Source organism: Pseudopipra pipra, chromosome 14, assembly GCF_036250125.1.
Source record: "Pseudopipra pipra isolate bDixPip1 chromosome 14, bDixPip1.hap1, whole genome shotgun sequence".
Taxonomy (NCBI): Eukaryota; Metazoa; Chordata; class Aves; order Passeriformes; family Pipridae; genus Pseudopipra; species Pseudopipra pipra.
This window is the reverse complement of record NC_087562.1, coordinates 5,983,927-6,001,164: the sequence shown is the minus strand read 5'-3', so window position 1 is coordinate 6,001,164 and position 17,238 is coordinate 5,983,927. Positions and strand designations below refer to the sequence as shown.

General features: G+C 41.1%; 1 long non-coding RNA gene across 1 annotated transcript; it reads left to right on the top strand.

Moving 5' to 3' along the window:
• Positions 1-1,317: 1,317 nt before the first annotated feature.
• Positions 1,318-9,430, top strand: LOC135422019 (uncharacterized). The gene is made up of 2 exons (XR_010434283.1): positions 1,318-1,708; positions 6,484-9,430. It is a non-coding gene; the product is annotated as an uncharacterized LOC135422019 (long non-coding RNA).
• The last annotated feature ends 7,808 nt before the right edge of the window (positions 9,431-17,238 follow it).

The window sequence follows — 17,238 nt, the reverse complement described above, 5'->3', positions numbered from 1 at the left end:
TGGCAGGCACCGCTCCCACAGCACGGGGCAGTTTGGGGCCCGGGAGGCACTTCCAGCATCGACCCTTCTCCCACCTGGACACACAAACACAGGCACTTGCAGAGTTCTGCACCTTCCTGCAGGCATTTGGTGTTCAGAAACTCTCCTCCCCGAGCTGCACAGCTCAAGTACAGAAAAGCACAGTTGTTGGCACAACTGGGATGACGTGACTGGGATTAATCTCACGGGTTTATCTTGCTATTGACCTTATGATTTAAACCAGAGGAACTGTAGCAGATTATAGATGGGATGTTCCAACACAAGTGGAACAAGTTGACATTAGATAACAGGCATTTATGTTTGCCACACAAAGGGTGGAATTTCTCCTGGTTTATGCTTAGGTCGCTCTGATTTTTTTTTATTATTTTTATTTTTCACAATTAGCATTTATTTTTTTGCCAGGAATTCTCTATTGAGATGGCAAACCAAGCAAAATCCCACCCTGATCTGGACACAACCCAGACCTCTGCAGGGTCCTATACATGGTGATGCCATCTGCATTTCTCTGGAGAGTCTGTATTTCTTTAAAATTAAATCCAGTTTCTGAGGCAAACCAACTGCAGACTGCCACAATACCCAGCCCACTTCTGCCCCTCTGGTCTGGCAGAGCCAAACCAGTGCTTGCTTCTGCTGACTGGGGACTGCTGGGACACATATCCTGATGCAGAATAGCTGCACCTTTTAACAGACATTTCTCCCCACTGACACACACTTTGGAAATACAATCAGGTAGGACGGCTGATTTGTTTTTTCTAATTAACAATTACCTTGTTAGCTCAGGAGTTAGTTAACATGGTCCCACAGAAAATCAGCCCAGCCTGTTGTTCTAAACATGTAGATAGCTGGAAAAATATTGGGGATTTTGCTGCTCAAGTCCTTGTAACGTAGGTGGGACTGTGGACATCAGATGCTTCCAAAATCACAGCAATCCAAACCCTGACTCGGTCAAGAGTTTAAGCTTGTGTAAGTTCTTCCAAAACACAACCCAAGAATGTGCTGAAACACAGAGGTAACACAAACAAGCAAATCACCCATGTCTGACAGGGAGGTGAGTGTGTGTATTTTCAGCAGAACCAGGATCATCACACATGTTCCTGATTCTAACTTTATCTCCTCCTATAGCTGGGTCTGGGCTGCACCAGCTTTCACAGAAAACGTCCTGCATGATTCACTGTGTTACTGGGGAGGGAAAAAATATGTTGAGAGGAACATTTAGTGCCCGTGTAACTCAACTGAGTAACAAATTCAGAACAAGCTGTTACAATTAGCAGACATTGTTGTTGCCAAGATCATATCATTTCATAACCAGATTTAATTAAAAGAGCAGTTTAGATGCCTGGCACCCAGCTTCTCTTAGTTCAAAGCCTTTTCCCTGAATCTAAATCCCAGAACCAGCAGAGGAACAGCACCCATCACCCAAGAGAAAGCAGGTTGTTCAGAGTTTACCAATGTATTACATGTCTTCTTAAGCTTCTAATTGCTACTCTGGCATAGCAACGACTCCTGTTGCTGTAGGGAGCTGTAGAAAACCCCACCAGGCTGCTTTTTTGGAAGTTGATAGACACCCTGCTCTGCAAGCCAGATACAGACACCAGAGTGTGGCAGAATCACCTGGAAACAAACACAGCACAGGAGCCTTCCAATTGCTCGGACTGGCAACCAAAACACAGTGAGTGGGTTTTGATCACAGGCTAAAAGCACATTTTCTATGATGTTGAAATTGCAGTGAGGGGTGGAGACCTTTGCTCTGACCTAGCTCTCATTTCTTCAGGCAGTCTGCAGATTGTTTCAGGTTTCTCTGCAGCCCTGATACCTCCCAACTCCTCTCCAGCTGTTTCTCCTTTTTGACTTTCATTGGTTCCTCTGGCAGAGAAACATTACATAAGATGGACATATTGTTATTTCAGTAATGAACTCCCATTAGTTTCATAAGTTGGGTATTTTATTATTTCAGTCTGCTGTTAGACCCCCTGAAAGTTGCTTTTCACCTGCCTTTGGCAATCTGAAGTTTGCATCCAGTCACTAACATTCACAATATAAAGTTATCTGCTTTATTATTTAAGTCACATACATTCATTAGAGGGAACAGTACATTATTTTAGGAGCAAATTGCAAAAGAATTCACTAAGTGTACTGCACATTCTAGGCATTAATTATAGCAGAACTATTTAAAACTTGCACTGGTCAATAATTTTGTTTCAAACACGTCCAAACATTCTGCAGTTATTTTGATCAATTAAGCACATCTGCTGACAGAAGTTAAACTCAGCATGACCCTTCTGGTTTTATTCCCAATGTAAGATTTTCCTCCCTCTTTTTTTTTCTTTTTTTTTTTTTTTTGGTTCAGAAAATTATTTTAATACATTGCAGTAATCTATAAATAATGATGAAAACCTACAAGGTCAGGGAAAGGAAAAGCACAGCACATTCCCTGAAGGAGCATTAGAAAGTTTTAACTTCTACAAGTAATAAATTATGAGCTACATGTTAAAGTTAAAACTGAAAAAAGGCCATGTTTCCTAAATGGAATCTGGTTTCTGCATGGTAAAAAGTGAGATATTCCAGCACATTTGACTCAAAGAATTAAATTCCTCCTTCTGAATTGTTTCTTTCTGTGGCAATGGGTGAGCTGAGCTATACAGGGCTTTAACCTCTCCCAGGTCCCAGCCATGGAAAAATACCCAGCTAAGCCCTAAGAAAAAGGCTGCAGATCTGGTTAGGAAGCTCCAGTTCTTAACTTTCAACATTAGGATGAATCCTAATACTCTGGGTTACTTTATTTTTATTTCTGGATGACTAAATTGATACTCACAAAAAAAAAAAAAAGATGAAGAGAAAGAACTAAGGTGTTTCCCCTCCCCTTGTGCTCCTGTCTTTGCCATTTTCCTTCTGATAGGAGATAGCTCTCAAAAACTTATTTTCCCCAAAGTTTAGTGTTCCTGTAGTTCCCTTATGCCAGTGGAAATATAGAGGGGAAAAAAAAAAACACCTAACCCAGACCTACTGCACTCTCAGAAAGATCTGCATTCAGAGAAGTACCACAGAAAAGTACCATGTAAAAAATCCAAGCCTGGATTATCAGCACTAAGTAGAAGTGCTTAAGGAGCACCTGAGCAGATTATTGCAGTAGATTCAGCAAGAGGGATAAAAATCCAACTGGGATTTCCTTATTTCCATACTTGATTCCTGCCCTAACTACAGCAGTTGTAAAAATCAAGCACATATCTAAAACAGAAGGGCAGTAAAAGGACCTTCAGGTGTTTCTCTTCACAAAGTTACAGCTTGTTATGTCATCAATAATAAGTAATAAAACATAATCATCCTGAAACAACACCTCCATATTTGAATATTATATGAAAAGCTTCAGGCCTGACAATTTTGTTTAAAGAAAATCATTTAGGACTTAATGTATTAGCACAGAACTCCAGGCATGCACGTAATAAAGTCATAATATCTTCTGAAATGTCCTGCCTTCCACTTCCAGCATTCAGCCAAACATTAGTCAGTCAGACAGTAACCACGAGTCAACAGGTTTTGTCTCAGCTTATGCAAAATAATTTCTTTTCATCAGATTTCAAGAAACTGTGACTATTCTCAGTAAGAACAATTGGAGTGAAACAGAATTTTCCTTCTGCCTGAAGCCCAAGCAGATGAGATACAATTTATATTGACCTTGCAGGGCAGTGAAGCCTCTGTGAGGATCCAGGGATGTTTCACTTGATTTCAGACAAACAACAGGAGCATTTGCTGCTATTCCACCATGTGCCTTTAACTCCACATCCAGGCCCACCTCACTCCCCAGACAGACAGGACACAGAGCATGTCCTGTCCTAGTTCCATGGCTTTTGTTTTCACCTGCCTGCTTGGGAACCCCATGTCAGGAATTGTTCCTTTGCTGTACAAAAAGCCATCTCATTAAAGACATTTCTTATTAAAATTCATAACCTTAAAGGTACCGTGTGAGAAATACTAAAGATAATTGGATTGCACTCATGAATAGAGAATACTAATAAAACAAAGAAAGTGCTTTTATGTCCTTCAATCAACAGCTCCTGTACTGTCCTTTAAGTGTCTTACACAGTCTTTCAAGAAAATATCCATTAAAATTTTCTAATTAAGATTTCACTTGCAAATCACTGTTCTTGAAATATCTTCACCAGGACAACAAAGCAGGTAACACTCATAAGACTTTATGCCTTGAGGATCTGCTTCTCCAAATGATGTAAGTTCTCATTAGTCTGATGCTTTACTTTTCCCTGCCTATCCTGAACTTTTCTGAGCTGCTGAGTTCCACACCAAATTAGTCAGAGTTCTTCCACCTCTGAGAGACTTTTATACGAGCATTTCACAAAAATTGTCTCAGCTCAAAGACAAACTCGAGGAGATTTCAAAGCTTCGGAGAGACAAAAAGCTGTGAGCTGCTCATGATTAAAGGAAAAAAACATTACACAGCTCAGCAAAGATTCATGAACAGACTCCTACAGCACAATTACTGTTTTTCACAGGATATTTTTAGGAAAGAGAAGGTGAAACCACACAGGCTGAAACCATCTCCATCTGTAATTCCTTGTCCATACCTTGACTGGTGCTTGCAGAATTTAGAACTCTCATTTCCAGACTGATCAAGATAACACTATCAGCTCATTAGGGTGTGAGTATGCATGCTTAAATAAATTAAACTAATTTCATGCTGATACAAAGATATCTAAGGGAAATTGAAGGTCAAATAGATTTATACCATAAGTGATTCAGAGATTGTGAAATGTTCCAACAGAATTTAGAACTCCATTTTGTCTACAGAATCATGTACTTCTGAAAAAATCTGTAACCAAGGGTCCATTTCTCTGGGTTGTTACAAGAGTGGCATTAAAACAAACAAAAAAACACAACAACCTAAATACACAGAAGTGCATTTCAAGAGCAAGAATATTGGAGGGAACACTGCACAGAACAGAAGATAAATCAGTTTCAAATTGTCTCCCAAAAGAATAAAATATGGCAATACCATAGATCTGCTGGTCTTTAATCACTGTTTATTGAAATAACAGCAAACTAAGGGCCCATTTTTGCAGGTTCTGGTATAATTCCTGTGCCAAGCGTTTCCAGCTTTTTGAAAGTCTAAAGAGTTTCAATCCCCTAGTACTCTGAAAACCCAAAAAAGTGCAGATAAATATTATAAGGTACCTAAATTTTATACTTGACTATATTTTATTGAAGTAATACAGATCCTGACAGATATTTCACACTGCCTGATTCTGCACCTCATCTTGGGATACCACACACAGAAAGAAAAGCAGCCCAGGTGTGGCATAAATCAGTGTCACTGTTAGAATCCATAGGCTTAATCCAATTTACCACAGTTAAGAGGGAGGCTGTAAACACTTGGACATTGCTGTAGCATGTTCACTGTCATCCCCTTCCTTCAGCAAATGTAAAATGAGGAAGCTGAAGAGAAAACTCAACCTGCCTTTTACCACCAAGATCAGCACTTCAGGCTTCACAAGTTTTGTTGGACTGCGAGCCCTGCAACCTGCTGACAAGATTTGCAAACCCAGGCACAACCTCAAGCCTTTGTATTTCCATTTTTATCTATATTCCTACCACTGCACACTGTATTTTTACATCTATGCTGACTACATATTTATAATGACTACACCAAACACTCCTAAGCACTTGCATTTCCACAAGGAAAAGAGTTTCATGAAGTCTTTAGAGATTTTCAGGATGGCTGACTCTGGTGAGAAACAGCAATAAAAAGGGTTCAATTCTTGATTCATTCTGTTTCCAATGAAGAGAAAAGGGTCCACCAAGGGGTCCTCAAAAGCAAGGAATATCCCAACATGTAAACTCTTAGACAATAGTTGTGTCTTGTGTATGATACAGAATATACTTCAATTATAACTACAAGGAGGTGCTGAACCTACTCCTGAAGGGCACATTTGAGAGAGAAGCTGGCACAGTCAGAGCTGTTTGCTTGCTCAGCTCTGGCTAAAAAGCCAAGAACTGCCAATATTTATGTGATTCTCTTGCTTTATTCAGAGAGCAAGAACAACCAGCCAAGAAGTCCTGGAGCAGCACCCTGAGCACAACAAGACAGATATAGCCCTCATTTGTCATCACTGCTTTTCTGCTGAATAATCAAGCTTGTATTAGTTTTGGAAGTTTTCTTCTTCTAAGGTGTGGGGGGTAATTCAAATGGCTTCTAAGCTGAACATTCTGCACAGGGCTCAACCCTGCCAAAATCCAGCCATGGGAATTGTCCCAAGGTACTGTATTTGCATGACTGGGTCTCATGAGATGTCAGGGAAGCAGGTCTAGAGGAACAAGTACTATTGGGGGTTTTTCCTCAGGAAATCTGTGGGTTTGCCCATAAGAAATTACTCCAATTTCTACAGCTCACAGGTTGCCACAGGTATAATTTCCTCTTTTTTTCTTTCCATTCAGGCCTGTTGTGCTGCATGGGGACAATCCATTTTTTATTTACTGTCTGGAGAAGGATCAGTACTTCCACTGTGCCATAGCAGGCAGTTTTTAAGTGAGCATATCCCCAGCTGTGACCTGCAGCTGCACTTCTGATGAGTGAAGTGTGTCTGTGCAACCTTGCATTGGCCTCCCTCCAGTACAGTCACTCTGACTTTTACTGACTGAAGGAAATGACTGAAGAAGCATCTTATCAACATATGCTCCAAATGTCCAAGGGAGAGCAGCTGAATCTGCAGGAACACGGTTCTGGGGCTCAGCCAATATTAAGACATCAGTGTTCAGGATTTTCTCCCACTCTTCCAGTCTATCAGGGAAGTGAAGCACACACAGACAGATGATGTGCTCACTCTACAGGGGCTGTGTTCCAGCTCTGTTACAGACAGATCTGAGCCCAAAATTGGGGGGCCAAACAGGACCCCCACAGTGCTGGTCCCCTTCTTACTTAACATCCTCTCTATTTTGTTAACACTTGAACTACCAAATCAGAGTTCACTTAGCCTGACAACAGAGGCTCAAAGATTTTTCCAGCCTATGAAACCCCATAGCAGACCACAAGCACACTGCTTCTGAAACACAGGAGGTTTGGATTGGAAGGTTAAAGCTCATCTCATTCCACCACCCTGCCATGGGCAGCAATACCTTCCCCTAGACCAGGTTGCTTCAAGCTCTGTCCAACCTGGCCTTGGACACTTCAAGAAGAAGCCACAGCTTCTCTGGCTGTGCCAGTGTTTCACCACTCTCACAGCACAGAATTTATTCCTCATATCCCTTTTAACTCTACCCTCTCTCAGTCCTATCCTTACATGTTGCTTTCTAAGCCCAAACATGAATCTGTTTCTAATTAACAGTGATGATTTGCATCATATAAAGGCAATTCAGCATAAGTGTCTTCAGCCCTCCAAACATTCTGACAGTTAAGATCCCATCCCCAAAACACTCTGTAAAGGCTCTGCATTGCATCCTGCTCTGCCCTGGAAGCTCTCCCAGAGGTTCTACCACCTTCTGTCTGACAGCATCTGACCCTCACACCTCGTCTGACAGCACCTGTGCTGCTGCCCAATGGATGATTGCTCCAGGACATGCACAAGGTGTGCAAGTGGTTCAGTCACAGACACAGGTGATACCACTCCAGCCTCTCCAAAAGTCTTGCCAGAAAATTTTCATTAGGAAACTCACAGACAGTGATTCTTATGGCTGCCTTTAGTTACTGCACTCTCCTCCTCGGAAACTTCTCTCATCCCTCCCCTGCTCTCAAGCACCTTGTACAACTCGATTAAAGGTTGTCAGACTCCTCCTGCAGACTGAACTTGCTACAGCACTTTCCTGTTGACTCAAAGCACTTTCCTGCCCACTGTAACAAATAAAACTCGAGCTATTCTAGTTTCTTCCTCAGTCACCAGCCGGATCCTTTGGTAATCTAAACGCTCAGATTTACACCAGAGTCACCCAGAGATCTTTGCCGTGCTTTTATTTTCGCTTATCCCCTCTGTAATCTCCTCCCACCTGAGCCTTGCTCTGCATCATCCCCAGCAGAGGCAATGAGAGAACACATCTCCGAGCTGCTTTGCATGACAGAGCAACAGAAATCACACAAACCTGGGCACATTTCTAAGCTCAGCAGACCACTGCACCCATTCCTAACTACAGACATCCTTCACTGGGCTCGAGACTCTCCAGGTGCTGCACTGCCCTGAGGTTCTGAGAGCTGTGAAATTAATAATGAAATATCTTGGGTAGCTTAGCATGAAGGCAGGAAGATTACAAATTAGCATTAAGTTTTATTCAGGTTTGGCCGGAGGGCAGGAGTGCATCCTAGTGTTAAGGGAAGAAAAAAACCTGAAAAAAACCTCAAAGATTTAAAGAGTCAGGATGAGTATTCAGAGCCAGGTATGGATATTCCATATATTACAATCAGCTCACAAAAAACCATCTGCCTCCAATGTTTGCCTTTGGCTGTACATGTAGGGGTTAATTCACAGTGCAAAGATTTGCACAGTTCAGGGGAACAACTCGTTGCTCAAAGCATGATTTGACCCCAGAATACAACACCTAGTCCAGTTACTGCCTGAGTGCCATCAGGCAGATTACTCAGCCCAGGGCTCCTGCTGGAAACAAAAGTTGTAAACAGAATTTGAAGGAACATGAGTTATGGTCAGCTCCAAAGATGAGTATATTGGGGAGCTCTCAGCACACTGCACTTCAGGCTTGCTCTTCCTCTACATTTAGAACATTCAAGCTCTAAGTTAATTAAACCCCTCAGCTTCTCATGGTAGAGATAACTTGCATGCAGTGTTCTCCTCCAGCACTCAGATGGGGCATATGAAGCCTTCAACCAACAAACAATGCAAGAGAAATAGTTCTAACTTAAAGAATAACAGGTAAAACTCACCTCATTTCCTCCAGTCTGAATTCTCTACAGAAAAGAAGGTTTTTTTTCTTCTGCTAGCCAGCATGCTGACCACTCAGTCCAGGTGGCAGAATTCCCCAGGAGGCCCAGACTGCTCCTGATCCTCACAATTTTTAATGATCCCAGCTGGCCCTCATCCCCAGCCTGATTAATTAACCCAAAAGTGTTTTTCCACTTATTGGGGCTCTGTGTCTCTTTGCAAGGAAACAAAGTGAAGAAGAGAAAGGGAAAAGCTCGAGCTGGCACTCATCCAAACATATATCTTTGCGTGGAAGATAATATCCCTGGGGAGGAAAAAGGACACAGTAAGCTTTCCAGGACATAGTGCAGCAAAAGGGTGCTGTGTTATGCACTTTTTGGGCTTTTTTGCCCCTATTAAAAAAGTCAGCAGGTTTTTTCAGACACTTTATATTGCCTCCTTTCACAGTTCAGAGGCATCAATCACAGAGGAAGCTCAGGACCAGCCCTCCTTCCCAATAAATCCACACTGAAAGCAGCAAATAGACCTGGTTACTGATGTGCACCTTTCCAGAATGGAAGCTCCAACTAAGGGCTCAAAAGCTTCCTGGGAACTCCTGGTGAAACATATTACTTCTTTTTTAATGTTTGAGAGCAAATGGACCAAATTACAGAAGTTTGAAAAATCAGATGAGTTTTTTTTCACCTACAAATGCAAATACAATGTGTGCAAGTTTACAGAAAAACAAACAAATGACTCCCTATCCCTCTGAAACCTGACAAGGTGGATGGGAAGAAACAACAAAATTAATTGATCTTCAAACCTCAGCCTTTTCTCTGCAGATAAATCTCTGTTGAAATCAAACACAAGTAAACCAAATTAAAAAATCTAACCACAAAACCTAAAGAGAATTCAAGTCAGTGATGTGAGAGAGCGCATAATTTGGGTCACCTAGTCTGGCCTATAGATTTTTCTTCACATTAAGCTGCTGAAATGACTGAACCAGAATCTGGCACAGGGTTACTCATCACTATTTGTCTGTAGGTCCACCAAATTGCACCCCGAGTGTATTCCCTGAAGGGAGAATGGGTGTCTGCTCAAAGGAGTTCACAGTCAATGCAAAAGGAAGAATGATTTATTATGAACACTTTCCATGTGCCTCAGTGGTCCCACATTTTTATCTAATGTTCTTATTCTCAGCCCTCTATTTTTAAAACATCTCAGAAGGATGTGCTTTTGGTGAGCCAGTGGGAAGGTCTGAAGGAGGCAAATTAAAAAGAGGAAAATTAAGAACAGTAGACAATGTTAAGAAGGCAAGTCCCTGCACAGGGAACTGGGCTGGAACACGGACTGTGTGGGAGATGCCTCTCTCATGCCATAAAAGCACATTTTGAAATGTGGTTTTCACTGCAGTCCTAGAGCTTGTCATCACCAGGGCTCGTTGATCTTCACTGACTCATCTGTGCAGGGCTGTCGAGCTGCAGTTTGTGTGGCCTGCACCCAACAGCACAAATGGGACCATCCCCCCCAGGGAAATGCAGCAAGGGTGACAATGGAAGCAGAATGTTCATCAGGACCATTTACCAAGCAGGTGTTCCCTGCTTCAACAACAGTACAAAATCAATAATTACATTATTGACAACATGTGAAGATTCAGTTCCTGGAAAAATTCCACAGTAGATTTTCATAAATTCTGTCTGAAAACCAAAGCTGACACCTGACTCAGAGTTACAAAGCTCAACCCTGACCCAGCTCCCAATTTCTCTGCCCCTCACACAATTATGGACTGAAAAAGCCCCTCAGCTGTTCCAGGGTCACAAACTGAGCATGAACCAGCACAGCAGGGCCATGAAGAGGAGTTTAAACCTTGAACCTGGGGTTCAGTCAGCCTGGCAACCTTGAAACTTAAAGTTATTTTTTTGCCAGCTTCTATGGTTGCTGCTGTGGAACCTGGAGTCCTAGGATGTTGGGTTTGTTTTTTTGTGTTTTGTTTTGGTTTTTGTTTTTGGTTTTGTTAGTTAGTTAGTTTGTTTGTTTGTGGGGTTTTTGTTTGTTTGTTTGGGTTTTTTTTTTTTTGTTTTTTTTAATGCAGAAAAAGAGAAAAATATGGTGAATTGGGAATACAAACCTTTTAAATGAACATAAAGCTGCTGAAATGTCTTTATGAGAAATTGTTGATATGGTATTTTTGCCTGAACTAAAAAAAAATTTCCTCCTATCAACAGAAAATATTGAGATTTTGAGACTTCTATCTATAGATTTTTTTTTTTTGCTTTTTACAAAACAGACATTTTTTCTTCCCAAGACAACTAAAGCTGCTGATTTATGTGAAGTCAGATCAGAACTGTAGACACGAACACCACCTGTAATTAAGAGGTTTTCTTTTCTTATTTGTTTACTGGTGGAGTGGAAGGTTAGACCTTTGGTCTTCTCTAAGAGAATATAAAATGAAACCCAGTAAGAACTGGCCATCTATGATGAAGATGCCTGAAATAACTGGGAATATCATGATTAGAGAATTCACTGGTGGGGGGGAAGTGAAAAGAGGAAAAATCTCCATATTTCTTTTTTTTTCTGTAAAAGCAGAAAGTTTAACACAACCTTTTAGCTGGCAGCTAAAAGTAAAACACAGATTGTTTCTTAGGCTGAATTATCAGTACATGTTTCATAAGGATTAACTAGTATGTTGTTATTAGAGTAATCAGTGATTCAGGATGCCAGAAGATTGGAAGATTAAACAAAAGCTAATCTCTAGAAAAGTAGGACAAAATGCTTTGTTTCTTTTTCAGGAAAAACAATTCCCAGGTTCTCAAAAGCTGCTTCCTCTTTGCTTCCCCCCTTGGTAAGGTGACTTTTTCTCAACAGCAATACTTTCACATCTGCCTCTCCCAAAACAATGCATTTTCCAAAAACTGTATGTACAGAACATTAGGGACCAGGAAACACCAATGTTGTTATTTTTTTTGACAGCTTAGCACTAATAATAATGTATTTTTCTATAAATCAGGCAATTCACCTGTTGCACTGGTCGTCAGAGCCCAACACAACTGGAAATGCTGACACAGCACGTTGCTGTGGAGTTTGAAGAGGCATCAGCAAACCACTGTGAGAAGTGATACACTTTTATTTAGCAGGATATTTAAATAATATTAATTTTTTTTCTTGTATAAGGAAGGTGATGAGTTTAGAGCCAAGCTCCTAATACAAGTCTAGATCAGGTTTTCCTTTTATGTTTAAGTATCACATTTTCAGCAGCACCTCTCACCAAGTTCTCTATTGGAATGTCAGTGGCATTCAGGACTGGTAAACAGGTAAAGGCAACAATGATAAATACAGTTCTTGGTAGGACACAAACAGAGAAATTTCTACACAATACAAAGATTTTTAAAGGTGGCTTAGCTTTTGGACATTGCAAAGAGATTTTAGTATTTAAGGGACTTCTGACAAACAAAAAAATCCAGGAGTTTAGCACTCAACTTGTGCAGAAAATTCTGGAAATGGTCTAAAATAGCTTTTGAAATGCACAAATATCTTCAGTAGCTCTGAGAAATATTTAGTATCATGCTGTAGGACAAAGAGTATTAAGTAGATCTCTCGTACACTTCTACTAAAAATTCTCCTGCACAGGAAGGAACTTCCTGTCCAAATGCAGGAGGTTGGCCAGGAATGGCAGTAGCACAAGTATTGCTGCTCCTGGGAGGATTTATCCAGGAGAGAGTGAAGCTTTAAAACATTTGCAATTCATACCTGAGTGATCTCTTACTTTCCCCCAGGCTCCCTCTGCAGTCGTGTTCTGCTGAGAGTTTCAATTAAACAGATGTAGCTGCTAAAATTAGTTATTTTATCCAGGATGCATCGGTTCAAGCCCCTCATTGGGATCAAAGGCACATCAGTGGGAATGACTCTGACAGCTGGGAAGGTCACTGAGGAGTTCCTGCTCAGTCTGCTCTGGGTCAGACCTTTCCCATGGCAATGTCTGGACCCAGCAGTTGGTAGTGGGTGCTTTTTGCCTCCAGGAAGCTCTGCCATGGTTGCAGTGATCTCCTAACCAATGGAAGCAGGAGGACTGGGTTCTTAGGTCTGCACAGCACATCCCCTGCGGCTGGACTGTGTAGGGAAGTGTAAGAACCAACTCTGACTTCCTGAACTGATTAATTTTAATATTCCTTGGCAGTCTCTCAGCACACAACTGTCTATCTCTTGAGACTGGAACTCAGTAGAGACTGACAAGCCCTACAGAGGGGCAGTCTGCAGGAGAAGAATGTTAAGACTACTTATCAAAAATAAAGCACGTGAAACCTTCCCCTCAACAGGATTAGGCAAATTACAACAAGCTTAAAAGTCCTTGTTCCTTTTATCTCTGCTTTGCTTTGCTCTCCATCTCCCTCATATCCCACTTATGGTACCTCACTTTACATTGCCTTGCACCTCTTGTTGAGAAACACGAATCAAATCAGTGTTCAGTGAACCCATGGGAGGCCTCTTTGATTTGTAGTTTCAGTGAGGTCCATGTTGAGGCATCATTGCATAAACAAGTGAGAGTGTGAGCCAGCTTTAACTTCAGGATATTCCAGGCTAAGGGCTGGTATGGAATTTTTATCAATCAGCTCATATATTCATTTGCTAACTTGTTCTGGTCTCCTAAATCCCTCTACCCAGTCCCTTAAAATGAGAGTACCCATTCCTTATTAATGAATAAGATTTCTTGAGTTCCAGATCTCACAGCAAAAAACTGTTGTCATCAGTGTTACAATATTTAACATCTGCTGCAAGTCACTCACAGCTAATGATGAGCTCTGCTATGGCTCTCTAATGAATTTTTTAGGGAAAGAGAGGCAAGGCTGGAAGACATTTGACCCCCAGTGGGATGACATAGCTCATGCTGGCAGGGAAATCTGGAAAATGCTTCTCTTGAGTGACATTTCTGATGGCCATCGTGGCAGTGACACTTGCCAGAGCAGCATCTGTAGAAGAGCAAGGGATGAGCACATCAAACACCCCTGTTCTGTGCAGGCAGCTGAGAAAAGCTGTGAGGAAGAATTCACCAGATGAACAGCCATTTTGAAGATAAAGAGCTCCTGTAGCCTGAATAAAATGGCAGAAATGGATTTGTTTGGAGTTTTTTTCCCAGTGGAAAATAACTTTGTTGACAGACCCCAAATCAGAAGGTAGAAAATCTGTTCAATTCGCAAAATTTCAGTGAATCCTCTACTTTGAAATCAAAGGCATGAACAGCAGCATTTCCAGGGTGTTTTGGCCCAAATGCACCTGCATATATTTGGTAGGCAGGCCCTAGAGTCCTTCCACACACAGCACATCTCAAACCCCACAATTTTCATTCACATTCACAGGTATGTATTCCTGTATCTTCAGGAATTTGTTGAAAATCCAAGGAAATAGCCATCATATCCTCAGCTGATGTAAACCAGCATCACTCCATTGAATAAGCAAAGCCAACTTCTTACAGATTCAGCAAATAATTTCTGAAATGAGCTCTCTGAGATTTCCTCTGTGCAGCTCATTTCTAAGGGGCAAGAACAATGACACAGACCTGTCTCTGTTTTGACAGGCTACAAAATGAGCCACAAGAACCTACTGAAATTATTAAACAGGAATAATTTACATCTCAGCATCTGACCTCGTTCTGTGATTCAGGTGTTGTTACCTACCTGCTCAGTTACTTAAATTTTCATGGTCAACACCAGTTCCATCATATTTTATTGTTCTGGGCTCACCATTCACTTGAATAAAGAAGCTGAAAAATTGACTGTTAATGTCAAGACTTCTGGAGTGATGTAATGAGGTGTTTTGTTAACTAAACACACATCATGAGTTGGAGTTATGGTGGCAATTCTTAGTCTTCCTGAGACTGCTGGAAGTTAAAAGAATGCAGAATATGGAGAATTTCATGATCTTTTTACTGAACATAAACTAGGCATGAAAAATAATTTTTTACATACTGATTTACCTGAAAATTCAGGTTTGAAAATAGGGCTAATTCTTTCATAGACATATTAATTGTTCTTTCTCAAATCAACTTGTTGCCCCATACATTGACAGTTCCTTGGTGGGCAGTTTTTTACCCTGAAGGCATTGCTGATTTGTAGTCCACTATTTTTTCTACATACAATTAAATACTTCATAAGTAATTAAATACATCATAAGAAGTTTTTCTGTTTACCAAAAGTTGTAGCAACTGCTTGGGAATGTTCATAAGGCTTGGACTGAAAGGGCATTAGAAATCAAGAAGCCTGAATTTTATTTTTGGCATCTGTCAGAGTTCCCAATAACGTGGTTATTCTGTACTCAGTCTACTAAATGGACATGGAAGGAATTACAGTTCTCTGGTTGTGAATGATTGATTACTCTCCTTGGTTTCTAATTTTGCCTCAGTAAATATTTCAGGTTCTGGTCTTGATTTTGTAAAATAAATCATAATATAATTATACCTTGCCAGTGTTTCAGAAGAAAAAATGTGCATGGACTTATTATTTCTGATAAAGAGTCTTATAATAAGAGAAGCCTGAGCAAGACAAACAAATTAATTCTTCTATCCATGCATTTCATTCCAGGTTAAAATGGCCAAACTCGGAATTTAAACCTGACCCACTTCATTCTGGAGGATGAGCAGGCTGGTGCTCACAGACACAAGATCATGAGCAGGACAAGCACTTGTTCCTTTGGGAGGCAGCTGGATTCAAGCTGTCAAATACACCCAGCCCAACAGTGTGCACTGGAGCATTTTATCTGCTGTCAATGGTTATAAATTGTTTTATTTTACATAATGAAAGTGCAATTTGTAAAGCCACTGTTTGGAACTCAAGACACTGAATTTATGTTGTAAGCTACCTGATTTTTGTCTGTCAAGCTAAAAACCTCTCTGGAGAGGATGGAAGTCAAAGGCTGAGATTCACTCAAACTCCAGAGCAAGATTGTCATGACAGGTTGGACATAAACAGTGAGAGAGAAGAGAAAAAACACTTAATGGTGTGTGATAATGCTGTGTGTTTGGAGTGGGGAGTGCAATTCCCTTGTTACCTTATCACTGTGTAGCTCCAAACACACCTCCTTCTCCCTTCTCTTTCCTTAGGACATAGGGAATATCTCTCCTCCAGTGCTTAAATGGAAGTTGGCCTCAGGCAGCTGCAGAAGGAAAAAAGTGCAATTTGGAATGGCTGAAAGAGCTCAGATTTTTTGATTTACCCAAGCAAAAGCATGAAGACTTGATCCTGAAGTCATCCTCAGATTCAAGAGGCAGACACTTCTCTTGGACATGTTGCCACCCACCCAATAGCTGGGAAATCTGGGCCTTATCCACCAGCCTTGATGGATAATAATCCACCTCCTGGAGTTAATGCACCCTCGCTCAGCCTGGCAGCAATCATGACCCAGACCTGGAACAGCACTTAATGCCACCAGCCATCTAAATTTACTGTAATAAATGGAATATCTCAGTGGATCCCTAATGATTTCTATTATGAGACTATAAAAGGCAGAGACCTGAAAAACCTAAATCACACCTCTTTTGCTGTTTGACTGCTAATGGCTGTGCTGCCTGTTTGCCTGGGTGAGCTGCACAGAGCAGAACAGGACAAGCTCTTGCTGCATTTCTTCTCTCTGACGTGTTTTTATCGAGCAACACTCGATCTGGGAGACATTCCTGTCACATCTGGCATGTTCTCAGGAAGCAAAGGCAACTGCAGCTTGAAGAGGCTGGAACCCATGCTTGCTCTGGACAGCAGATAGACTCTCAAGATGGATTACTTTCAGCCTTCCAGTCTTTTAAATTGTTTTATCTTCTGAGAAGTTCTGAATTATCTACCGATATTTTTCTTTTTAGCAATGGAAAAATTAATTTTAACTAATCTGCTTCCTAACCTCGTTACGATTGCAGCATTCAAGAATGAAAGGGTCTCAAATTACATTAAACTCCTCAGGAGACACTTGGGAAATGCTGATTTAAACACCAAATAGCAAATTGAGCCATAAACTCTGAACAATGGACTAACTAGACATGGAAAAGAGAGTTCATTTCAAATTACCTGATTTAAAAAGGCCCTTCCCATAATCATCAGATTAATTTTTCAAAGACTCAGCTCAGTTAAAGCATATCATCTACCACCTGTGATTCCTGCTGTACTTTATTTCTGGCTCATTTCAGAGATGTGGATTGTTAGACCAGTTCTGTGAAATTATAGTTACCTACCATTGGTGCTTCAAGAGGGGAGGGTGTGGTAAAAATTAGGGGTATAGAGCCCACATCTTTCACCAGCAGAAGGGACTGAATATCTCCTTTGATGCCAGGCAGGGGCACATTGGCATGAGCCTTGTGGGAGAGAAAGTGAACTCT